Source organism: Camelus bactrianus, chromosome 4 (genome assembly GCF_048773025.1).
Source record: "Camelus bactrianus isolate YW-2024 breed Bactrian camel chromosome 4, ASM4877302v1, whole genome shotgun sequence".
NCBI classification, from domain to species: Eukaryota; Metazoa; Chordata; class Mammalia; order Artiodactyla; family Camelidae; genus Camelus; species Camelus bactrianus.
Window position 1 is genome coordinate 72,034,590 of NC_133542.1, and position 25,229 is coordinate 72,059,818.

General features: G+C 56.2%; 1 long non-coding RNA gene across 3 annotated transcripts; it reads right to left on the bottom strand.

The window, feature by feature from the left end:
- Nucleotides 1-599: 599 nt before the first annotated feature.
- LOC105081124 (uncharacterized) lies at nt 600-24,135 on the bottom strand. 3 transcript variants are annotated; one of them, XR_836401.3, is made up of 5 exons: nt 21,911-24,132; nt 18,758-18,853; nt 15,409-15,598; nt 5,466-7,955; nt 600-4,546 (listed from the first exon to the last, which is right to left on the bottom strand). It is a non-coding gene; the product is annotated as an uncharacterized LOC105081124 (long non-coding RNA). The 3 variants fall into 3 exon arrangements; XR_006720159.2 differs by lacking the exon at nt 600-4,546 and having other exon boundaries at nt 5,133-5,663; nt 7,091-7,955; nt 21,911-23,937; XR_836400.3 differs by lacking the exon at nt 600-4,546 and adding an exon at nt 19,272-19,304 and having other exon boundaries at nt 6,677-7,955; nt 21,911-24,135.
- Nucleotides 24,136-25,229: the final 1,094 nt, after the last annotated feature.

The following is a 25,229-nucleotide window of genomic DNA, read 5'->3' on the forward strand; positions in this document are numbered from 1 at the left end:
GCGGCGGCTGACAGAAAATCAGACAGCCCGGGCGGCCGGCCGGCCTCGGCCCCTCTCCCTCCCGGCGCCTCCGCGCCGCGCTCGCCGCGCGCCCGCTCTTTGTCCCCCACCCACTCCGCCCCCGCGGCTCCCCCTGCCCTGCGCTCCACGGGACCGAGCCTCTCCATCACGCCCCCTTCTCCTCCCTGACTCTCCGTCCTCTCCTTCTCCTCTCTTCTCCCTCGCCTCCTGGCCCTGTGTTTCCCGCTCTCTCTCCTTCCTGCCTGATCGCCTCGTCCTCTCTGCCTTGCCTTCTCCTGGACAGCAGAAAGTCAAAGTAAAGGGGCTCATTCTCCCCGTTCTTCGCCAGCCTCCTGGGAGGAGGTTGGGCTCCCCAGTGTGCCTCTTGGTAACGTCTTCCCCACTGTCTCCCCAAGATCTCAGGAACCGCCCCTGCCCCAGACAGAAAGATCTTAAGCTGAGTTTTATGAATGACCTTGGGATGGAAGGGGTCCATGAAATCCCTGAAATTATATGTCCCGCTTTAGATGCATGATGGGGGGCGGGGGTGTCAAAGGTTTTGTGGGTTTTTCAGAGAAGTCAGTGATTCAGAAAAGTAAAAAGTCACAGCCCTTGAGATGCTTCCCATGCATCTTTTTAATTAATCTATTCAACCAGTATTTATTGAGACCTACTATGTGCCGGGTTCGTGCTAAGTCCTGGGACTGCAGCCATGAATTCTAGAGAAAGACCCTCACATTAGACAAACTACAAATAAATGTCATTACAGGCGCTCTGGGGCTAGGAAGGAACTGGGGAGAGGTTGAGTGGGAATGACAGAGGAGCCAGCCCAACTTGGGCTGGGGCAGGGGGGTCTCTGAGGACTTCACAGGTACCCTGGCTTCTACTCAGCCTGCACCCCAGCCTCCTCCCCCCCAGCACCCCCATACCAGCGCTGCCTGTCCCTGTTCTGTTCCCACAACCACCATAAACAGCACTCAAAGTATGCTGGGGGCTGAGGAAGACTATGGCCCCACCCTGGGCTCCCTTGAAAGCAGTAGAGCTGGAGGAGTGACTGATCCAAAGGTGTCCTATGTAGACAGGCTCGAAATTTGGATCCGGGTTTGTTTTGTAGTAAGGACATTTGCCAGCATTCTTTGAGCCACTGCTCTGTAGCAGGCACTAACTGAGGTGAGCATTTTACATGTGTCCTCTTTCACTGGCTCATTCGCCCGCCACTTCAACAAGTGTCTGCTGAGCCCCTCCTCTTGCCAGGCACCCTGCCAGATGCTGGTGATAGACCACTGGAGGGGCTCCTAGCCCTCATGGAGCTCATAGTCTGGTGGAGAGATGACAACAGACAAATGAATTAATGAATGTCATAGCTGGTGACAAGGGGTGGGGATGAAATAAGCAAGGTAATAAGAGAGACAGCAACCAGTGTGCAAGGCGAGAGGTGAGTGGTAGCTACTCTGGATAGGGATGGTCAGGGAGGGCTTCCTGGAGGAGGGTTAATTCAAGGTGAGATGTAAAGTTCAAGAAGGAGCCGGTCACTTAAACAGCGAGGCAGGAACTTCCCAGACAGAGGAAACAGTCCACAAAAAGATTCTGCCATCCTTACAATGGCCTTGTGAGGTGGACATCACTACTATGCCCATTTTACAGACTAGGAAACTGAGGCTCAGAAAAGTGAAATTCCTTCTTGCCTGGGGTCACTCCACTAGGATTTGGTGGAGCAGGCCCTGGAATCCGGGCCTTCTCCCCACACTTTCCCCTTTTGTCTCCTGCCCCTGCCACCTCCTTCCTGAGGACTGGTGAGCAGGCCCCCTGTGGAGGTAGCAGTGGGTGGCAGGGCCAGGAAGTCTGAGTTCTAATCCTGTCTCTGCCTCTCCCAGCAGGGTGACGTGGGCATTCACTTACCTTCTCTGGGCCTCAGTTTCCCTCTCAGTGTGCAAGGATAATAAATGCATGCCTTTTACAAGGTTGCAGTCCAGTGAGGTCAAGGGCATAGAGTGTTTAGTAGAGGTCTCTGCACCCAGAAAGTGCTCAGGGTGATCAGAGCTGTCCCCAGATTAAATGAATTGTTCCTATAGAAGTGGTTTCTACAACTGGGCGAAAATTAGACAGGATTTTTTGTTGCTGCGAATGGCAGTGAGGGGTAGCCTGCACCTTTTGCTAAAAGGTCTGCGTTGCTCACCTCCCCTCTCTGCATTAAGCAAGCTCTTCCTCCCCCTCCCCGCATGACAGCTGCCCACTGAACTGTGAGAAAGAAACTCTGTATTGGAACAGTAAGGTGACCAGAGCTTAATCTATACAGGAGAACGCTGATGAGAATCAGCTTTGGCTAATGGCAGCCTCTTTGGGGCCCTGAGGACCCAGTCCTGTGGAACTCACCTGCTCTACGGCCAGCCTGACCTGCAGCTCAGCCCCAAAGCCATGCATGTGCTGGGCCTGGCCTGGGCCAGCTTGGGCCCCCTGCCCTCCTCTGATTTCTGGTTCCCTTCTTCTTTCCATCATCGGTGCGCCCACACAGCCAGTGTCCCTTATCATAGCACCAGACTGTGGCTTCCCCCCGGGGCTGGGGGCCTCCCAGGGCAGGCCAGGTCCTATCCTAACCACCAGGTGTTCCCAAGTTACTCCTGGCTCAGTAAACTTGAATGTGTCCATGATGTCGCTGACTCTTCTGCACCCCCAGAACTTCTGGCAGTGAGACGGGGTCTGGACAGGTGCCGGCTGGCTGTCTGGTCCCCCCGCCCTGCCCCTCTCCTGCAGAAGCAGGCCAGCCCTGCCAAATGCCAGACAGGAATGCAGCGCCCCTCCACAGCCTCCCTGCCTCTCCTGAGGCACCACCCTGGGCCTCCTGCCAGCGGGTAAACAGAGGAGTCTGAGGAGGGAGAACTCAGCAGCCTAGCTCTTGGGGGCTGGAAGGGATGGGTTTGGGGAAGGGCGGTGTGAGGGGAGCCAGCTCTGCCTTGGATTCAGGACCCCTGCTTCTCACCTGTCCCTGCCTCTAACCAGATGGGTGATTGGCCTCTGTCCTTCAGCCAATGGGACTCAACACAGGGACCGCCAGAGCTTGGGACCAGGGTCCCTGCATCCTGTTGGAAGGCACAGTGTCTAAATGTCTTTCGTGGGGACTTGTACTGTTTCCCAGTTCAAAGCAAGTCTGCTGCTCCTGCTGTGTAATCTCAACTTGCTGCTTTCCAGCACTGAACTCACCCAGCTCTGAAGACTTTTGGGTCTCCCCCAACTCTGCTCCCAGGCCTAAAGCTACCTTCCAAATAAGTGTGGCCAGTTCTCAGCCCACAGAAGGCTGATGGCAAAATGATCGAGTCCAGCCCTTCTTTCTACCAACCTGGGAGAGATGGTCACTGCTGGCAACCTCCATGGCACTCCTCTCCCTAACCCTCTATGGCTCCCCATTGCCTACAGCTGTAGTTTCCAAACCTCCCTTTTTAGTAAGGAGACTTTGTAACACCTGTGTTGGTAAAACAGATGACTGCTGAGCATCTCAGGCTGAGGCAGGAGTTGGAGCAAGGCTGGACTCTGCCCCCCATCTTCCCCTCTCCTGGAAGCCCAACACTGTTGGCAAACCATTAGCCAAAAGATAAGGAAGGTATGAGTGTAGCACACAGATCTCCCACCCCTCCTTGGCTCCCACCCCTTCTTAGCTAGCCTCCTGGGTCAGAGGTCATGGTGGCAGGAAACCTTCCCGGGAGAGGCTATCCTTCTGAGCCCAACAGGGTCCTCACCTCCCAGGGCCTACAGACACACCCACAAAGGTTTGACTGACACCACCCCATGCCAGGCCCTGTGCTGGGCACTGGGAGACCTGAGGCAGAAGTGGCTGCCTTCAGAGAACAGAAACCTGTGGGTAGGGGCCTGACACCCAAGAAACAAGTACAGGGATAAGATGGCTACAAACGGCAGTAAATGCCACAAAGACAACAAAACCAAAAGACAGAATCTGGCAGACATCATTAGACCACGGGGTCAGCAAGGGCTCCCTAGGAAGGACAGGGAACAGAGCATCTGGGCAGAGGGAACAGCATGTGCAAAGACCCTGTGTCTCTGTATGCTCCTAGTTGGGAATCATAGGATAAACAAAAGTGTCACATCAGGTCCCTCCCTCTCCACAAAAGGACAGGTACTCGATGTTCACAGCCTCACACATCAGAGTCAGAGATCAGAAATGACCGGCATGGCCACTGACAGGAGAAGGGATAAATAAACAGTGGAATTCAACTAAGCAATTAAAAAGGACACGTCCTGATGTACTCGGTGCCATGGCCGAATCCCCAAAATATGCTGAGTGAAAGCGCCAGGCACAAGAGGGAACGGTGCTGGGACTGCGCTTGTGTGTAGAGGCACAACCGTCTGGGGTGATGGAGGGCAGGCTAGCGGGTCTGTCCCGGGTGGAGCATGACGGGAACCTCCCGAGTGACAGGGCTGCTGGGACTCTTGCTCAGGGTGGTGATCACGCAGTGACACAAATGTAAGAAATCGCAGCGCTGTGCCCATAACACGAAAGTGCTTTATCTTGTGTAAAGTATACCTTGAGAAAGTCCTGAAAGGAAGATAAATACAGTTTGCCCTGTTTGGAAGGAGAGACTCCCACCTCACCCCAGCCCACCTCAGCCAAATCAGGAGTCACCCTGCCGGCTGAGTCTGAGGTCACCACTCAGGGCAGAAACCGAGTCCGGGCTCCCCCAGTTAAAAAAAAAAAAAAAAGCCACCTGAACCCAGCGGGTCCTCCCCACCTCTCTCCTCTCCTCCCAGCTCCTCCCTCTCAAGTCCCCAGGGCCTGGAGGGGGTCCCAGGGTGGGGATGGGGTGGACCTGGAGACCAGCCTTCCAGAATGTTCCATGTCAGGCTGGGAAGGGCCCGGCTCCGCGGGAGCAGCTACGCTGTAACCTGAGCCTCTGGTTAAGCGGATTTCTCCCGGGGCAGGACCCCCTCAGGTTCTGGAATGCAGCCTGGGGCGTGGCAGGTGGGGGGGGAGCGCTGGGAAGGGGTAACAAAGGGTGAGATCGCTTTGAAATTCTGCTTCCTGCCCCCTCGGTCTCAGAGCTGAACAAACACGCCCTCTTCTCCTGGCGGGGCCTTTGTTGGCAGTGGAAGTGGGGGGAACAGTCCAGGCCCGCCCTTGCCCAGGCTGGGATCGTGGTTTCCAGCCCCCCACCCATCCTCCAGGCCCAGCTGCCCCCCACCAGCTGCATGAAGCCCACCTCCAGTTCACGTGGGGCCAGAGCACAAGCCCCAGCACTTCCTCCGGAACCCAGTGGGCTCCAGCGTCGGCCCACGCATCAGGACGAGATTCAGCCCCACAGCCAGCGGGAGGAGGCATCGGGGCCTCCCGCAGCGGGTGAGGCTGCCCAGTGAGGCCAGGACTGAGGTTGTGGGGCCAGCTTGGGCGGAACATGCCTCCTGGTCGCTTCTCCCCGTGCTCCCCCCGCCCCCATCCCGCTCCCCCATGACCGGCTTACATGGGTCCAGCACCAGGATTCTGGACAGGCTGAGACAGGGGCAGTGAACTGTCCCCAGTAGGGTTTTGTTTAGTTTCAGTAAGAGGTGCCACCTTTATTCCGGGCCTTCCAGCAGCTCCCTGAAGTGCAGTGAAGAACGGATGAGGCTGCAGCCCCTGGGCCCAGATCCGCGTGCTGCCCCAGGTTTCTCAATCTCAGCTAATAAATAAGGGAGGGGTGATGGTGAGGCTGCAGCCCCTCTCCTCATTCCGACTTAAGGCAGGGCCCCAGTACGGACACCTTACCCGAAAAGGACAGGGGCCTTCGGAAGGGAGCCATCTATCTGGTAGATAAGAGCATGGGGAGCCAGCAATACAACGACACACGGGTGTGCACACAAGCACATGCAGAGGCACCTGGCTCCTCCTTCTCCACGCCCCGGCTCCCAGGACAGTCCCAACGCTCAAACCCCCTCAGTGTCCCCTGTAAAGCCCCAGTGGCTACTCTCCCAGGAGACCCCTGCCCTACCTGCGGCCTTCCTTCCTCCCCCTGCCTTTCCTGCCCTCTCCAGGCTGGGCCCCACCTTCAACGCCCAGGTCAGTTCCCATCCGCAACCCAAGCCCAGGCCATCACATCACCCCCTGGTGCCAAATGGCCCCTGAAGCCTCTCCATCCCTGGAGCCGTCCCTCAGACAGGACCTCCACCTCAGCTGTGTACCCACTGGACCCCAAGGAGGACTCCCTGCCTCCCTCCTCAGCCTGCACTTGACGCGTCCCTAGGCCCCTTCCTCATCTATCTGTCCAGGAGCACTGCCTGGGGGCCAGGTGCTGGGGATGGGGGCAGGAGCTGGCTGGACCATCAGAGGAAATCCCCAACTTAGTCTCCTGGTGAAGGGAAGGCAAGGACAGAAGCGGGCTTGATGGTACCATCCCTGCCGACAGGGATGTCACAGAACCTGAGCCAGGGTGGTCCAGCCACGGTGGACCTATAGGTCTCCTCTGGGGCCTCACTCTCTCCAGGCATCGTTACCAACTCCACCGAGCTGGCCTGGGGGTCTCCTCTGCACTCCCCCAGGCCCGCGGGCTGCCCCTAACACAGCACTGACCACTCTGCACTGTCCTTGTCTCCACGGCTCTGTCCCCCCCACCAGCTGGATCTCCAGGCTTCTGCTTACTTACGGACACACAGAGAGAAGTGAATTAGTGAGCGAGTGAATGAATGGACAAACAAATGAATGAGGGAAGAGCTTCTCCACCAATTGTTCATTTGTAGGCTTCCCTGCCCTTGCAGGTCATGCCCACACTCGGGGGAAGAATTTGCTCCCCTCCCCAGCCTTGTGCTGGTCATTAACTCAGTGCCTGGACTTGCCTGGTTAATGAATAATTAAGCTGGACAGGGGCTGACCTCAGGCTGACCTTGAGCCTCCCCCCAAGTCTTCCTCCAGTTGGATGTGTGACCACTTCCAAGTGACCCTTTTCCTCCTCTTCTCTATTGGTGAGTTCTGAATCCAGGGTAGTGCCAGGCACAGAGGTGCCCTGGCCCCAGCCCCGGAGTGCCTCTGCCCTGGAGGGCCCCAGAGTACCCACAAGGCCACTCCCCCAGGACACAGGGAGAGCGGGGACTGCTTCTTCTCCACACTCCTTACCAAAGCCCAGAATTGCAGAACTGAGCCGGCATGCAGGCCTCAGGCTGGGCTCTGCCATGGACGCACTGAGTGACCTGGGGTCCAGCTCTCCCCACAACTGGGCCTTGATTTCGCCATCATTCAAACAAGGAGGATGGGTTCAACCTGACTGCAGCTCGTTCTCTGATGCTGTGGAAACAGGTGAGTGTTGTGATACAGAGGAGTCCTCGGGGACCAAGTCATCATGCAGTGAGGACCCGAAATCACGCAGCAAGTTGGGGAGGGCTGGGAGGAGGACACAGATCTTTTGAGCCATAGTCCTGGCCTCCCTCGCCTTTAGGGCAGTCCTCCCTGTTGTCAGTGATTCTCTTCTCTTCTTGTCATTCATTCATTCACTGGATAAGTTAGGCAGGGCTTAGCATGAGGTGCCAGGGACTTGCTCTCAGGGAGGCCCAACCTAGGGGACAGAGCCATCCAGAGCAATTTGTGCTAAGGGGCAGGTCCACAAGAGAAAAGGGTGAGGAGGCCTCCTGGAGCAGGTGTCACCTAGAGGAGCAGACGAGGAGAGGGAGGCAGGAGCTGCCAGCAGGAGTAACAGCACGAGCAAACCCCACAGAGCAACAATGAGCCCTCGGGAGACCTGCACACAGTCCAGTCAGCTTGGCTGTATCGTAACCTGATGAGCCACAGGTAGGAGCCTGGGATTAACTCCGAGACAATGAAGAGCAAAAGGGTTGGCACCAGGGAGCGGCATGGTCAGACTGCCATCTGGAAAGACAGCTCCGGCTGCTGTTGCAGAAAATGACTGAATGGAGCAGAGACAGCCCGGGAGCCTCTGGGTGTCACCCTGGGCAAGACGCAGTGGGGTCTGGATCGGTGGCAGGGGCTAGGAGAGAAGCAGACAGAATCAAGAGTTACTAGGAAGTAGGATCATCAAGACTTGGTAACTGACTTCTGCTTTTGGCCAAGATGGAGTAACAGGCCAGATTTGCTATCCCACTTGAAACAACCAAAAATTCAGAGAAAAAAACAAAAACACATGAAACGGTGGTTTAGAAAAAAAAAAAAAAATCTGAAAGGATTAGAGGGAACTGTCTCATGCTTATACTGGTTCCCACCAGCCAGAATGGAAAAGTCATAATTCACAGGGCAGTGGGTGGCTAGAGCACTGAGGAAGTTCTCGTCTCAGAATTGGGTAGAATTGGGAAATAATTAGCCTTAGACTGAGCATTGCTAAAAACCTGCCTAATAAATCATAAAGCAAGACCCAAAAGGATCAATTGGCTCCCAAGTAATTTAACTGTTTCTCAGAATAAGATTCAAGAAGATTTATAAGAATATAAAAATATCCAAAAATCCCAATGTCTGGCATCCACCAAGAATTACCAGGCATACAAAGAAGCAAGAAAGCATGACCCATAAAGGAAAGAATAGTCAATCAATAAAACCTGACCCAGGACTAACACAGGTTAGAATTAGCAGAGAAAGTTTCTAAAACAGTTTTTATAACTGTATTTCATATTTTCAAAATGTTAGAGACATGAAGATTAAAAAAAAGATTCAAGTTAACTTTTAAGGGTTGAAAACTACAAAGTCTGAGATGAAAAAACACACTGAATGGGATTTGTGGCAGGTCAGACAAGGCAGAAGAAAAGATAATGAACATGAAGGCGAGGCAATAAAAACTATCCAAAACCAAACATAGGGAAAGAATTTGTTTAAAAAGTGCAAAGAACAGTAGTCAGCTGTGGGATAATTCCAGGCTGCCTAATATAAGGATAATTGGGGTCCCAGAGGAATAGAGAAAGGGAAACAGAAAAAATATTGGAAGAAATATAGGAGAAAAATTTCCAAACTTAATGAAAACTATCCAAGAAGCTTAATGAACTCCATGCTTGGTGACCGACTGGATGTGGAGAGTGAGGGAGAAGGAGTGGGCAAGGATGATGTCCTAGCTTCTGGCCCAGGAGACACGGCTAGGGTACCATTCTCTGATGGGGAGGCCTGGAGGAAGGGCAGGTAGGGTGGGATTGGGGCGGGAAGGATCTGTGTGGGCTCTAGGGATACAGATGGAGGTGCCAAGGGCAGCAAACGTGATGGGTCTGGCGTTCAGAAGGCAACGGGCTGGAGCTAGAAGCCCAGGAGATCGTGGAGAGATCACTGCCGGAGAGAGCTGAGGGCCAGGGGCAGATTTCAGGACATACTATCAGTTGATCAAGGGGCAGAGCCAGAAGAGCCGCATGAGAGCCTGAGGAGGGACATGCAGAGAGAGAGCAGGGAAGCCCAAGGAGCGCGGTATCCAGGTGGAGTGGCCCTGGTAAGAGAAGAGTCTAAAGTGGGAATGCTGTCTCTCAGAGGTGAAGTCTGGTGAGGCTGGCTTGGCCCTAGGCGGAGACTGCCTCAGGATATTGTACAGAAAATGGTAGATGGGGCCTGGAAGAGGGTGGCAAGCTTAAAATATTCTCAGAAGAGTGAGGGCTAGGTGAGTGGGAGGTGGGGTGGAGGCAGGGATGTCTGAATTTCAGACAGCGCCGTCATGCAAGCAAAGACCAGAGCAGGCTGGACCACGGTGCAGGGGCCGAGCCAAGGTCGCGGGGAACAACAGGATAGAGAAAGGGAGAGGCCAGTATGTTGGCCAGGGGATCCTGCTGGTGCAGGAGGGACACTCTGAGTGAGGAGAGGACGACTCTGGGAGACCTCAGAGTCTTCTGAGCATGAAGCATTGTGCCAGGGTGAGGAGGTGACCCCAGGGACCAGGGTGCAGGAAGCACAAAGTGGGGAGGGAATTGGTGGGGGTTGGGGGGGCAGCAAGCTGTGGTGGATGGAAGGGCATCACAGACTTAGGTTAGGAACCAGGGAGATTCCTAGGGGGAGAGAGAGAGAGAGAGAGAGAGCTGGTTTTCCGCACACCGGGCTCCATCACTACCACCAAGGCTGGCAGCTTGAGGAAAGATGTGCTTGTGCAATCTTGCCTTCACAGAAGGTTCTGGCTGCCTAAGAGGAGAGCCATGACCCAGCCCCCACCTGAACCAGGGCTGTGGGATGGAGAAAAAGTCGAGAGGAGCCAGGCCCCACAGCCTGTCCCTGGAGCCCGATGTTCGGAGCAGACAGGCCAGGGCGCAGGTGTGAGAGGCCCGAGCGGGGACGTGGCAGGCGGCAGCCTGCCTCTCTGAGCTCAGAGGCTCGGGAGAGCCTCTCTTGGCAGAGGGCCCGGGGGAGGCCTCAGCGTGCTAGGCAAGGCCACCTGCTGTCTCCTGCCCCTGCCAGCCTCAGAGGCCCGGGGGGTGTGGGGAGGAGGCCATCTCCCTGGACCCCAGCTGGGTGCAGGGGGCAGCTGGCCAGCTCCTACCTCCCTCTTGAGCATCTTCCACCAGGTAAGCAGCAGCCAAGCCGCACCCCTGTCTCTTTGTCCTCCAGCTCTCGGCTGAACAATCGGGAAGCACCCTCCTCCCCACGGGAGCGTGCTGTGCTCCCTAATGAATGTGGGGGTTACACACACCCAGGGCGCCATGTGTTGTTCAGAAAGTCAATGGAGGCAAACACAGGCACAAACATAAGCACGCGCGGAAATGTGCACGCGCTTGGGAGTAGCTGCCTACACCGACGTGCACGTGTGTAGAGGGATTACACGTGTGCGCATGCAAACACACAGAAAGCATGAAACCACGAAGGTGAGTATATGCACTACATATCCACGCATGCTGGCATGCACACATTATGCACCCAGAATGCAAATACACAGCAGTTGCCCAGGCAAACATGGCCATGTCATCCCTGCAGCTCCGTGCATCCAGAGACGCCCATTCTAGGCGCTTAAAAGAATTCAGAGATGTTCACCCACACACATCTATGTGCATTGAAAACTAAGTGCAAACGGAGGTACACAGGCACATGCAAACATGCACAAAGATGCACGTTTACGCAGATGTACACCCACATTCACATACACAGTTATTCACACACGTACGGAGCTACTCACACTTAAACACGTGCATGCAGACTCAGCAGTGCATGCACACGTGCACAGTCATGCCCGTGGACACAGTGCACAAATACTTCCATGCATGCAAAGAGGTACCTGCAGATAGGCATGTGTCCTCATAAATACTCCGTGCTTAGAAGACCCCAGCAAAAGGCGCTCATTCCTGCAGGTGCACATTCACGCTACACTGAAGGCGCCACGAGGGCAGGGATCACAGCCCCTCTGGTTCATCACTGCATCCCTGATGCCCAGCTCAGGTCCTGGGCCCAGACAGTCTGGGGAATGGCCAGGAGTCCCATGTGGGTGAGTGAGGCTGGGACAGGCTTGTGGCTGGGGAAGGGGGAATTCAGGAATTACTCCTTGATTTTATCTTCCTCCCACTCTCCTCTTCCTCAGACCAGGGCTCCTGTGGCCAGCAGAGGGGCCACTTTCCCATGGGGGACCTTCAGCACCACCTTTGGAGCCCCCTTGGGGAACCAGGAAATCTTGGGATGGGGAGCCCTCAAGTTTCTATACCACCCTGCCCCTTTGACTGAGTCACTTGTTGACCTCGCCCAAGGTAATACGAACCCAGGGCTGATCCCCTCCAAAGCCCACAGCCCCTAAAGTGATGGAGATCATTATCTCCTTTTCACAGGGGAGGAAACTGAGGCTCAGAGAGACCAAGAACAGAGCCAAGACTCCTCTGTAGGATTTTTGCACACTAGGCTTCCAGCTTCAGGGATGAACTTGACCCTGTCATCCCCCTACTCAAAGCCCTTCCGTGCTCCCCTTCACTGGGACTAATCCTCACACTCCCAACCCCTCCCTGACCGGACCCTGCTGACCTCCCCCTCGTCTCTTGCCCTCCAGCACACTAGCCTTTCCCAGTTTCTCGAATGTTCCAAATTCCATTTGGACTTCAACTTTAACCCATGCTGTTCCCCCTGCCCTTGAATCCTCCTACTCCACCTTCAGTTGCAGCTCAAATGTCATGTCTGCTCTTAGGATGTCCTCCCTGGTGGCCAATCCCCCACCTCCAGCCATAATCTGTCACAGTCCCCTGAACTCACCACAACTATTCCTAATCTGCTCAATACCCACCTTGCCCCAAGAGGGAACCCCCAAGGGGCCATCTTGCTCTCAGTATGCCCTGGCACATAGCAGATGCTGGACGGAGCTGTGCTAGAGGAATGATGAGGCTGTGGCTGGCAGGCAGGCAGGGGAGAGGGCAGCAGAGAGAAGGTGGTTGAGCCTGAAGGAGCCTTGGGGGACATAAGGTCCAAACCCCTTTTTGTATTAGGCTGGGGACAGGGGCAGGGGCTTGCCCAAGGTCACACACTGGTGAGAAGAGGGACAGAATTAGAGTTGAGGTCCCCTGCTCTCCAGCCTAGAGTCCACCCACCCATCCACCACCAACAGCCTAGTAATGAGAAAGGAGAGGCCCGCCCCTCCTCCCCCTTCCCTCCTCTCTGGAGGCTGCAGAGTCGAGCTGCCCTGAGCCAGTGGGCCTGGGGGCCCTGACCTCCCCCACCAAGCCTGCAGTATGCCAGTACCCATGAGAAGACCCCCTCCCGTCTCCCCTTTGCTAGCTGGGTTCTAGGGTCATGGGGCCACTCGCTGGCTGTAGGAGGTGGACAAGGCACCTCCCCTCTCTGAGCTTAGTTTACTCATCCATAAATTGGGGCTCTGACACCTCTCCTAGAGTCGCTGGGAAGAACTGGCGGTATAATCGTGAAATAAACGCCCAGCTTCCTGCTCGGCGACAAGCCCAGGCCCTCCTCATGGAGCCTCTGATTTTATCCTCTCAACAAGCAAGACGTAAGAACTACCCCGGTTTAGGTGAGGAAACTGAGGCTCAGGCCACGCACTTTCGCAGGCAGGAGGGCTCCGAACCCCGGTCTACAGCGAGCAGGGGTTTGTCTTTCCTCCTCGCCGGCGCTGGCCCGGGGGCAGGGTCCACACTGGGGGCGTTCTCCGCACCCCCGCGCCACGCGGAGCCCCGGGCGCCAGGCCCACCAGCGGGGCGGCCAGAGCGGAGGGCGGGGGCCGCGCTGGGGCTGGACGGGGGCGCCTGTCCGCACGGGGCCGGCCGTGGGTCGATACCGCGGCGGGATAAAGAGGAGAGGAGAGAGCAGAGCGGCAGGGAGGGCGCGGGGAGGAGGAGGAGGGGGGTGGAGGACAGCCGGGATGGGGAGGGCGGCAGAGGGGAGGGGGGAGAGGAGGGCCCGCCCCCACCGCTGCGCCTTCCTCCCCACACCCCGCCCGGCGGGCCCGGCCCGGGTCTGCAGCCGTCAGCGCTGAGCGCGGCCCCGCGGCCCCGCCGAGGGATCGATAACTAATTTCACCGTAGCAGCCGCCCCAGTTTTTTCCCGATAATTGTGCGCCGGCAGCTGCGAGCGAGGCCCCCAGCCCGGCGCGCGGCCCCCGCCCGCGCCCGATCAATTGACACCGCCACCGGGCGGCAGGAAAACTCATTTTTCTCTCCCTCCCCGGCTCCCGGTGGGCGCCGGCGAAGCTCCGCCTCGCGCCGAGGAGAGGGATGGGGGGCGCGGGCTGGTTCCCGGACTGACAGGTTTGGGAAGGAGACTTCCAGGGAATCCGAGGAAGCCAGAGTGCCTCAGTTTCTCGGTTCCCAGGTAGGGGCGTGGCCGGAGGCCTGGCGTTTGGATTGAGCCGGCCCTCGAGGCTTTCCCGTTGCGGGATGCAAGCGTCCCCCGCCTGAGAGCGCAGGCGCTGTGGTCTGGATGCGTAGGTTCGAATCCGGTCTCTACCAGCTAGCACTGTGTGACCTCGGACTCCTTCTTCCCTTTGAGCTCTTCCTCCTTGATTCTCAGTTTCCCCATCTTCCCAAAGGGGCCCGGCATAGTCCTGGGCACGCAGGGCTGTTGATCGGAGGCGCGCGGGGGGCGGGGGTGTTGGAAGGGCGTTACACAAGTACTCGCTCTATAAATGGTGGTTGTCATCGGAGAGTGGAGGAACTCTTCATCAGTTACTCACTGAGCACCTACTGTGCGCTAGGCACTGTTCTGGGCGTTGGGAACAGAGCAATGATGACAGTAGACAAAAATCCCTGCCCTTATGGAACTGACCTTCTACCGAGGGGATGGACAATAATACATCAATGAAGTGAGAAGATGAGAAAAGCAATAGAGGAAAGTAAACTAGGGCACGTGAGATAGGGTGTGTGTGGGGGGCGTTGCAAGGACGGTGCAGCCCCCAGGACCAACTGAACAGGGCTTCTTTGCCAGAGGCCCCTTTGCCAAGCTGGAGCTGCTGGCTCCCACCCTGCTGTCTCTTCAAGGTCAGGGAAAGCTGCAGACTTGGCGTTCTCTGAGGAGGGTAGGCAGGAGGAGGGAGAACAGAGAATGGAGAAGGCGAGATGGGTCGAGTCCACAGTGGGGCCTGGAGGGAGTCCAGAGAGAAAGGGGGAGTGTAGACGGAGGGAGAAGGGAGGACAGAGCTCTGATGGCCGGGAGGCCTGCAGGGTCAAGGTCAGAAGGGACGCAGGCAGTCGGCTGTCCCAGCTGAGCCGCTGAGGCTCAGAGACAGGCAGGGGCCTGCCCAAGACCACAATGCATGTAGGGGTCAGAGGTGGGCTCCTGAGTCCTGAGGTGAGAGAGAAAGGCCAGAGAGGGAGGGACTGAGGGGAGGGAGCAGTGGGGGGAGCCCATAGGCTGGGTCAGAGTGGGGAGGGGAGCCCAGCTGTGCCTCTCAGAGGTCAGCTGGAGCTTCCTTGGAATGACGTGGGTTGTTAGGACATCTCTGGGAGGCCTGGGAATGACTCAGGGAACCCCATCTGCTGACCAGACTCCCCCTGCCCTGCCCCCAGCCAGATGCCCAGATCTGACAGAGGGGTCCTAAGGCTTCCCCATGAGGGTGGGGGCCCAAGGCTGCTGGGGGGTGAGGCGTTCTGGGCCTGAACAAACCTCAGGACTCTCCCCCTGCCCCAATTTCCTCATCTTGAAAATGGAGCTAGTGGTGAAGTTCTCAGGGTCTGTCAGTCTTCTTCCCTCCAAATTCCTGGCACAGCCAGCCCAGTCACGGGGTAGAGAGCAGTGACTTGGCAGAAATGAAAGTCTGCTAGCAACCAAATGAGGTTAGCAGAGGCAGGAAGGGCTGCGCTGGGTGGCTGGGATCTGGAACACACAGAACTAGGCCACACCCACCCGTTTGTCCATTTGTCCATCCATCCACCCACCCAGACATTCAGCATGTATTTAGTAAGCACCTACTGTGTGCAAGGCACTATGGAGGGGGCTGGGCATGAGGTCCCTGCCTCTTCCATCCTCTCCCTCTCCCCACAACCCCCACACTTTCTCTTGAGGAGTGGTCGAAGGAGCACTGGATTGGGAGTCAAGGTAGAACTCAGACCCACCTGGTGGCCCCTCTGTGCCTTGGCTGGACGAACAAAAACCATGTTGAGGGCCTGGCTCCCAGTATGTCGTCCATCCAGTCCTGCAGTCCCCGTGAGGCAAGATGAGGGAACAGAGACCAGGACTCACCCAGGGTCCCACAGCCGGGAAGTTGTGCCTGTTCCAAGCCTCAGAGTTGCAGATTTGAGGATCCTGCGGAGAAACCAGGCCATGGGGTGAGGACTAAGTCCTCACCTTTCCCTCAGTTGGTGGCTTTGGCTGCCCCTTTGCCCACACCCAGTGGCGGCTGATGCCCGGGGAGGTCATCAGGGTGACCTCAGCTTCCACACTAGCCCCTGAGCCAGCCCAGGCAGGGGCCAAGCCTCCCTTTCTAGAGCCTTGTGCTCCGCCAGTCAGCTGTGAGGGGAAGGCAGGGCAGCCTCCCTTGCAGCTGAGAGCACAGGGTTTGTAAGGCCTGGGTCCCACCCCGGCTGTTGCCCACGAGCCCTGTGCCCTGGTGCAGGCTGAGCCTCAGGGTCCCTATCTGGAAGATGGGCATCTCGGAGGTTCAGTAGGAGCCCCGCAGGCCAGACCCTGTGCTGGACCCATCCACTAAGGCCTTTGAGGAGGTGAGCATCCCCTCTTCTGCATCCTTCAGTCTTCCAGGCCCTGCCACGTTTCTCGGCCACAGTGACGATGCTGAGCCACCTGACAGGACACCACAGCATGACCACACCCAAGGCCTTACAGAATTTTTGGCTTGGAGACGTGAGATCCCAGCCCACCTGGGCCTGGGACCAAGAGCCACACTTTATGGCAAGGAAAGAGCACAGTGGATGCAGCACAGTAGCCACTGGTCTGACCCTAGAGCAACAGGCCTGATGGAATGCTGGGGCATCTGGCTCGTGTGACACCTGGTGCCCAGAACCCACAGCCAGTCAATGGTACCCCTAACAAGGACACACAGTCCAGGAACAAGCTGTGGAAATAGGATTGCGGCCCCTCCATCACTTCCAGTGCCTTGCTTGAAGATTTACATTTCTCCTCCCTGCAACTTAAGACATTGTCACATAAGAGGTCCTGGTTACCTGGGACTGGTGTGGGGAGGGCACAGAATGGGTCCCACTGAACTCAAAGCTGTGACTGCCCTCTGAGCACTGTGGAGCCCTCATGCCAGGGACCAGCCCTGGGACATCTCTGATTCCCCATATGGGGTACCCCTCCCCCACCAGGAATGACTTTTGGGCACCCGGACACCGTAATGGTGAACTCAGGGATGCGAGTTGGTGCTGGCTGTCTGTCCTATCCTGTTTCGCTCTCCCCTCTCCCCATCCCTTGCTCTTGTCCCTGCGACTATACTCCCAGACATGTACTTCAGCCTTTATTTTAGCCTGCTCTGGAGGAACCCAGACCAAACAGGTGTTACGGGCTGAACTATGTCCCTACCCCCGCCCCGAAGTTTACAGGTTGAAGTCCAAACCCCCAGTACCTTAGAGGTTACTGTGTTTGGACACAGGGTCTTTAAAGAGGTAATTAAGTTCAAATGAGGTCACCAGGGTGGGCCCTAATCTAAGGACTGGTGTCCCTCTAACAAGAGGAAATTAGGACCCAGACACACACACAGGAAGGACCACATGAAGACACAGCTATCTACAATTACAAACCAAGGAGAGAGAGGCCTCAGAGGAACCAACGCTGCCAATGCCTTGCTCTTGGGTTTCCAGTCTCCAGAACTGTGAGAAAATATATTTCTGTTGTTTAAGCCACTGGGTCTGTGGCGCGTTGTCATGGCGGCTCAGAGATACACACGGTGTCCTGTTATCACCCCCATTCTACAACCAAAGAGGTCGAGACTTCGAGACGCAAGGACTCACCCAGGGTCACACAGCTAGTGAGCAGCAGAGCCCAAATGCAAACGGGGTCTTTGGGCAGCAGAGTGCAGGCGCTCCACACTAGGAATGCTAGGAGTGCAGTCAGTCTTCAGACCCCCTGGCCCGGCATCACCGGCTCCTCTCCCAGGTCTGGGAAGCCCCTCCCTCCAGCCGGGCCCACCCCTCCTTCTCCAGCTTTGGCGGCACTGGCCTTGGGAGGCTCCCTCTAGCTCCCTGCCTCTGGGCCTCTGGCTCAGCTGTTGCTGCAGCGCTGAGTTCTGCCAGCTGATTCCCTCCTTCCTCTCCTCTGAAGTCTCTCCTCCGGCAGCTTTAAACACACACACACACACACACATGCACACTCAGTGCTCACCCCCTTTTGACAGCCGCTCTCGGGCTCTCTCTACCACCTTCCTTAATGCCTGCTGCAGACCAGTGCAGAGGGACTTTGGGACACTCTCTGAAAACCATGCCCCCGTTGCTCCCTGTGTTCCAGTTGCCTGGGTGACACCCTCTTGTCCTAGCAGGACGCTGTGCACAGAGGATCTCACTGACTCCTATCCCCTGCAGCAGGGACTAGTAGCATCTCCATTTTCTATATGAGGAACCAAGGCCCAGAGAGGGGTAGGGCTCTGCCTAAGGATGCACAGCGAGTGCAGTGGTGGGGCTGGGATTCATCCCTAGTCCCAAGACCCAGCTCTCCCCAGCAGAGGCCAAATGCAAAAAATGGAATTAATCCCAAAGTGTTGTGGCTAATGCAGGCCCTTCCGTGAGAGCAGGCTGTGATGCAGGGCAGAGGGCGGAACCAGGCATGTGCACCCAGAGGTCATTCCCCTCCCCGCCACTGCCCTGATCCTCTCCCCGTGGGCGCTCCAAACTCCTTGAAGGACAAGCATGAACCTCCGCCCAGCCCATGCTCCCTCCCATGTGGCTGCCTGACCCTCAGGCATGAGGATGCTCTGCAGAGACCCTCAAAGACTCCCACTCTGCAGGGAGGGGATGCTGACAGAGGCCAACCTTTCAGGCACCTCTTATGTGCCTGGCTCTTTGCCGTGTTGTAGACATGGAAGGTGGAGCCAGGCCAGGCTTGACCTCCCACAGCACATCATCTAGTGGGGGGAACACGCAATGATCCTACAGGCAGCTGGAACTTTCTAATCACAACAAACGCTGTGAGGGAAAGGAGGTCAATAATGGGATGATCTGACCCAGTCTAAGGAGAGGTTACGGAGGGCTTCCTGGAGGGGGTGGCCCATGAGCGGAGATCTGAAGAATGAGGGGGAGTAACCCAGCTAAAGAGGAAGGGAACAGCATGGCAGCTTGAGGGAATGGCATGTGTTATTCAAAGGACCTGTACAGGGAGGGACACGGAGAGAAGCGGCAGGGACAGGGCCCATGAAATGGAGTTGGTGGAGGATTCAGACGAGGCTGGAAAGGCTCCCAAGGGCTGGGGTGGGTAGGGCCCCGTGAGCCACGTTTCAGACTCTTGTCTGGCAGATACCTGTGTTTTGAGCCCCCGCGCCGGTGTGGTGGAGTGGGGTCAACGCACAGAAGCAGGCAAAAAGGCGAGGCTGGCGGTGCGTCCAGGTGAGAGGACCTGGGGATATGTTAGCTGGTGTGAATATTAAAACACAAAACAAACAAACAAAAAACAAAACCCAAGACTCAGCACAGCAGCGACAATATTATCCAGCCCTGATTTCAAACCGGGAGGGACCTTGGAGATTCTTGGTTTGTGGACACACCGTTTTACACGTGAGGAAACAGGCCCGGAGAGAGGAAGTGCTTTACCCCCGAGTGAGTCTGCTGGTTCGTTCATTTAACAAACAGTTTTTGAGCACCTACTAGGTGCCAGACACTGTGCTAAGGGCTGGAGACAGAAAAATGAGCAAGACAGACCTGGCCCACTGCATCAGGGATACGCTGGGGCCAAACCTGCATGGTTCTCAGTGCAGGATGGCCACAGGGATGGAGGGAGGGTAGGAATGGGATGATGATGACAAAATTACACTTACTGAGCATTTTCCATCGCAGACACTGTGTCAAACCTGTGAATATGATTTCATTAATTGCTACAAGGCGACAAGGAAGTGTCGTGGTGCCATTTTACAGATGACAGGATTAAGGGTCAGAGAGGTGGCACAACCTCCCTCAGCCAGGCATGAGTGAGGGACGGGGCAGGCTGTCTGGGCTAAGGGGCCAGACCAACCCCCCCTCCACTACCCCAGCTTGTCCTCCTCCCCAGGACCCAGGCCAGAGCTGGGAGGATGGTGCGGGGGTGGGGTGGGTTGCCTGGAGAAGTAACGCTTGGCTTGGTGTCCCCTGGGGACCCTGGGAGGACTCTACCCCTTCCCCCATTCAGTGGAGGGGCCTGGCCTGGGGGATGGAGGTCATGGGGAGGTTAGGGAGGAAGGAAGGAGCAGAATGTGTCAGGCATTGAAGGCTGCAGGCATCCGCCTTCCTTCTTCCCCTCTCTACTCTCCCCTCCCCCTCCAACAGCAAGGCAACCTCTACAAGTCTGAGTCCACTGTCTATGCAAGGTAGAGGGGACTAGCTTGGGGAGTGGAGCCCTCTGGCCTTCCCCTGCACCAGCCCCACTCCAGGGCACAGTCTTGGCTCCACCACCATCCCTGATCACCAACTACAGGAACACACGTGCTGCACACCCCTCCTGCAAGATCGCAGCCTCCTCACTCATGCACCCAGACATATGCACTCATTCATTTATTCATTCATTCAACAAAGTTCTGAGCATCTGCTCTGGGCTAGACGCCGTGCTGGGTGCTGGTGACAGGGTACAGCAAGGCATTCTAGGTTCCTGTCCTCAGACCAGGACCTCAGAGGGAAGAAGGATGGTCATGAGGGATTACTGTACCTTGTGGTTAGTGCTGAGACTGGGGGAGCACATGAGAGGGAGGTGCCACTAGGTCAAAGGGGAGGATAATCATCCCAGTGGGGGTAGCAGTCAGGGAAGGCTTCCTGGAGGAGGTGATAGCTTACCAAAGAATGAGTAGGAGCCAGTCAGTGAGGAGGAAAAGGGAAAAGTGTTCCAGACAGAGGGAATAGCATGGGTGAAGGCCTGGACTCCCACAGGAACATGACCCACTTAAGGGATAGAGAGGAGGCAGGCAGGGCTGGATCTGAGGGTGCGAGTGGGGGAGCTGGGGAAGCTGAGATGCTGCAAGAGCTAGAAGGTGCTGGGCCCTGTCGGCTACGGTGAAGATTTGAATTTCTCCCTGAGGCTACAGGGGGCTGTGAGCAGGGGAGTGCCAGGTCAAAGGTGAGTTTCAGAATGCTCATCCAGGCTGCATATACACCTGAACACAGGTCCCGGCACACACGCATACCTGCCCCCACCCACGCACCCACCCAGGACACACGCAGGGATACACCTATGTGCCTGGCCCTGTGCTGAGCTCTTCACAAACACAGCATCCGGTCTGGCCCTACAGGTAAGTTCTACCTACTCTCCGCATTTTACAGAAGAGGAAATTGAGGGTCGGAGAGGTGCAGAGTCTTGTCCGGAGACTCACATGTAGGCTCAGCAGAAGCGGGGCCCAGGACCCCGTCTCCAGGCTGAGATTGTGACCACCACACTCTGAGGCCCCCTGGTGAAGAGAGGCAGCGGCAGACAGCACCTGAGGGGAGCCCTTCTTTCTGGAACAGCAGGGCTGGCTAAGACCTGGGAGAAAAGCTGGTGCAACCCCTCTGGACTGGTTTCTTGTTGCTGCTGCGACAAATAACCACAAAGTTCGTGGTTTAAACAGCACAAATTTGTTCTCCTAAGAGTCTGGCAGTCAGAAGCCCAAAGTCAGAGTCTCAGCAGGGCTGTGTTCCTTCTGTGGGTCTAGGGGACAATCTGTTTCCTTGCTTTATTCAGCTTCTTGAGGCTGCCCACATTCCTTGGTTTGTGGCCCCATCCTCCTTTTTCAAAGCCAGGAGCACAGCACCTTCCACCCTCTCTTTCTAACTCTGACCTTCCTGCTTATCTTGTGATTACACTGGGCCCACCCCCACCAGCCTGACTGTGAACCCCCAGGGGGCTTGGTAGTGCTTCTCCCACATCCTTCCTCCCCCACCCTCCACACACCGCCCGGGTTAGGCCCGGGTCCACCACTGCTGCCTAGAAGACAGGGAGCCCTGTCCAGGCTTCCTGGGAAGGGGCCAGGATGCCCCTGAGGTCTCAGGCTCTCTGGGCTCTGGTCCGAGCCCCACCCCTCCTCCCTTGCCAGGGGTAAGAGCCAGCTAAGGAGGAGCTGAAGTTCGAATGGGTGGGGACCCGTAAGGCCTGTACGAATTCCCCTAGACCCGACTGCTGCCTCCAGCTCTGGGGGAATGGTGCCAGGAGCCAATTAGCTGGGCCCCACCAGGCTCTGGACCTCTTTCCTGGCGGCGGTGAACAGGAGGGGGGTTCTAGGACCTGGGCCCAAGGGCATTCCAGGGAGCTTGGAGCGGAGAGTCCCTACTCTGCCATGTCCCTGCTGGGCCACCTGTGGGGAGTCCCACTCCCTCTCTGGGCCCCTGGGGAAGATGGAGATAATCTTGGAGCCCTCCTCCTGGGTTACTTGCGGATTCAGCGCAGCTGGTGGCGCAGGTACTCCATGTTAAGAACAGTCCAAACCTGCGAAGTAGCCAGACATAGGCCTTCACTTACCATGAAAACAGCAATGTCTCCACCGGGATCCTGGAGAGAAGGTGACACCCAGCGGAGCTGCTGCCCTCCTGCCGCTCAGCTGACCTCTAACGTGAGCAAGAGGCAGAGTTTTGTGGTTGCGAGACCGCCGCGATGTGGAGGTTGGTTGTTACCAGAGCATAACTAAGCGGGACCTGACTAACACGTTTTCTCCCCCAGCTGGATCCACTTCCGGCAGATACACTCACTGTCTGCCCTCCTCCTGACCTGCTGCTTCTGCAGGAACTCCAGAGAGGAGCAAAGTAAAGGAACCCGCGACCCAAGAGGGAAAAACGAGGAAGTGAGCTGGCTCCACCTTCTCCTTCAATTCCCACATTTCATTGGTTATTGGGGTCAGGTGATTCTACCTGGAGTCTAGGGCTCCTCCCCTTAGTGATTGGCCCCGCCCCCACGCCTGCCCCAAGCCTTTTTTCTGCCTTCCCAGAACGCCATGTTTGGTGAGTATAATGTCTGCACCCCAAAGATTAGAGCACAGTAGGATTCCTTAAACTGGGGTATCACATGGGTAGAATTCAGGGTGTTCATGAACTTGGATGGGAAAAAGATTACATCTTCAATTTCCCTACCCTGTAACCATATCCAGTTTAGCATTTCCTTCAGTGATGAACATACCCAGCACGCCCTGTATTCAGCAGTACCTGCGGCTTTGTTCCCAGTAGAAATTGCTGGTATCTTCAGATCACATCAAAGTTGATGCAGACTTCTCAAAATCTCACTCATCCCTCCTCCATTTTAGACCCGCTGCTGAGTCTTGTTAATGGTTAATAGAGTAGCACATTTATCATTTCATCACAACTGTGGCTTTTAAAAATATCTTGATAGCTGTATTTCAAATTAATTGGCTTCCAGTATCATCCCATGTATTTGTGATACATTTACAAACAAGACAGGGTGTGGAGGTGCCACCAAATGCCCCAGTGGTCCATGGCACAGAAAAGTCATGACCACCTGCTGTAGGGAGAAGAATTGGGACTTTGGGTACTTGGAGAAGTAGGGCCAGAAGCGCAGCTGGGAGGCCTGCAGGGAATCTGTCAGGGGCCCTGCAGGTGGGTGCCTGGTGTTCAGGTGGAGCTGGTTGGAGAGAGAATGGGGCTCTCTGGTTGTCTGGGCCTCTCTCCCTGAGGGATGGCGCCTCAAGGCTGGAGGCTGGGCCTTTCTAGGGCCTCCTCTCTCTGCACCAAACCCAGACTGAGTAGGAAAAAGTCCCCAAGAAGAGCTCCTTGGCAGAGATGCCCCAGGGGCAGGCAGCCACCACCCAAGGGAGATGCTGGAGAATTGCTGGTGAGGCAACATCCCTGGCTCCTGCAGGGCCAGGCAAGAGCCTAGCCCACCCCCAGACTCTCCTGCCTGCTCCCCCAGGGTCAGCACACCCCAGGAGCCAGAGGCTTGGGCAGAGCCACCCTAGCATCATGCTGCCCCGGAAAGATCTTCTTTTCACACTAATTCAGTCCCAGTTTTTGAAGGAGGCCGGGGGCTGCCACCACTTCCCCCCTCTGCCTTGGCCCTCTGGCACCCTCCATCACCCCAGCTCAGGGTTGCAGTTTCCTTTACTTTGCTCCTCTCTGGGGTTCCTGCAGAAGAAGGAGGTCAGGAGGAGGGCAGACAGTGAGTGTATCCTCTGGAAGTGGATCCAGTGGATCCCTGCACCTCCTTCCCTCTCAGTGGCAAAATCCCCTGCTCCATCCAGGAGCTGACCTCTCTGAGTCCCCTCGCATCAGGCCAGGCTCAGTCCTGGAGGCCACAGCCCAGGCCCCGAGACAGTCCAAGAGGGTGGAGCTCACACTGAGTGGGGAATCCACACTGAGGGGGGAACTCACACTGGGGGGTGCCCAGCCACTTGTGGGGCACACAGAGATGAACAAATTCAGTCACATCACAAATTCCTTCTGCAGCAATTCAGCAGGCACTACAGAGAAGCAGAGATGTATCAGCTCTGGAGTCAGAAGGCCCTAGGTTTAAATCCCAGACCCACCCCTTACCAGCTAGATGGCCTTGGTCAGGTGATTTGACCGATACTGTTCCTCAGTTTCACTGCCTTGATGGTTATTATGAGGATTATCAAATGTCTGCAAAGTAAAGTAATAAATACATATCATTATGACCATTATCATTATTATTACTGTTATAAGCCAGGAGATGTGCACAGTGACACAGGCTGCTAGGTCTCGTTTCTCCTCTTCCATAAGAATAGTATCTCCCATCCTTAGCTGGGCACATGGCCGCCTGGCCTAGAGACTACACTTCTCAGCTTCCCTTGCAGCTAGATATGGTCATGTGACCAAGTTTTGGCCAATGCGGTGTTGGCAGAAATGCCTGGGCTCACTTCCTGGGAGTTTCCTTAAAGGACAGCTGGGACGCCGCCTCCCTTTTTTCTCCTTTCTGGGATTAGAATGTGAGCGTGGAGGCCAGAGCTGGAGCAGCCATTGTGCACTGTGAGGTTGCAGCTGCATACTGCGGATGGCAGAGCAACAAGGCAGTAGGAGCCTGGGTCCCCAGTGGCCGTGGTCTCTCATACCAGCCCTGACTGCCTGTATTCACTTCAGCAAGAAATTGACACTTTTCTTGTTTAAACCACTATTGTTTGAAGTCTTCCCTGTGTGAAGAACAACCAAATCCTTTTCAACACAGAGATGCTGTGCTAAGGCAGACACACAGCCCCTGCCTCCCGGGGAACTCAGCTGATAGTCAAGTCGCGGAGGATCCATAACCATGTAAACAATGAAGGAAGTAATTGCAGTAGTGAAGGAAGTGAAACGAGGGGATGGAGAACCATATGGGGAGTGGAGGAGGCGCTGACTGACTGACTGGGAGGACAGGCATCCACGGGAGGGCCTCCTGGAGGAGGGAACAGCTGAGCTGAGATCTGACAGATGGAGGAGCGGAAGAGAGGAAAAGGGATGGAGATGGCCCCCATCCTGCCAGGAGCACAAGCCTGGGGTGGAGTCAGGTAGGTGGTCCTGGGCCCCTAGCCCAGCCCTGCCTCTTCCAAGCTGTGGGACCCAGGCAAGCTATTTCTCTCTCTGAGACAAAGTGCTCAGCAACTACCTGACACACAGTAGGTGTTCAGTGAAAGATGGCTGTTTTAGAAGGCATAGGTGAACCGTGTGTGAAATCATAGAGGGGGCCGGGCGGGGGTGGGGTGCAGGAATAAGGGAGTGTTCTGGAAGTCTTCACAGTAGAGGGAACATTTAGACTGGGTCCTGAGGGATGGAGGAGTATGACCAAGATGGGGAAAGAAAAGGCCTCCTAGGAGAATGGGTCACACACGCTTTCTACTCAC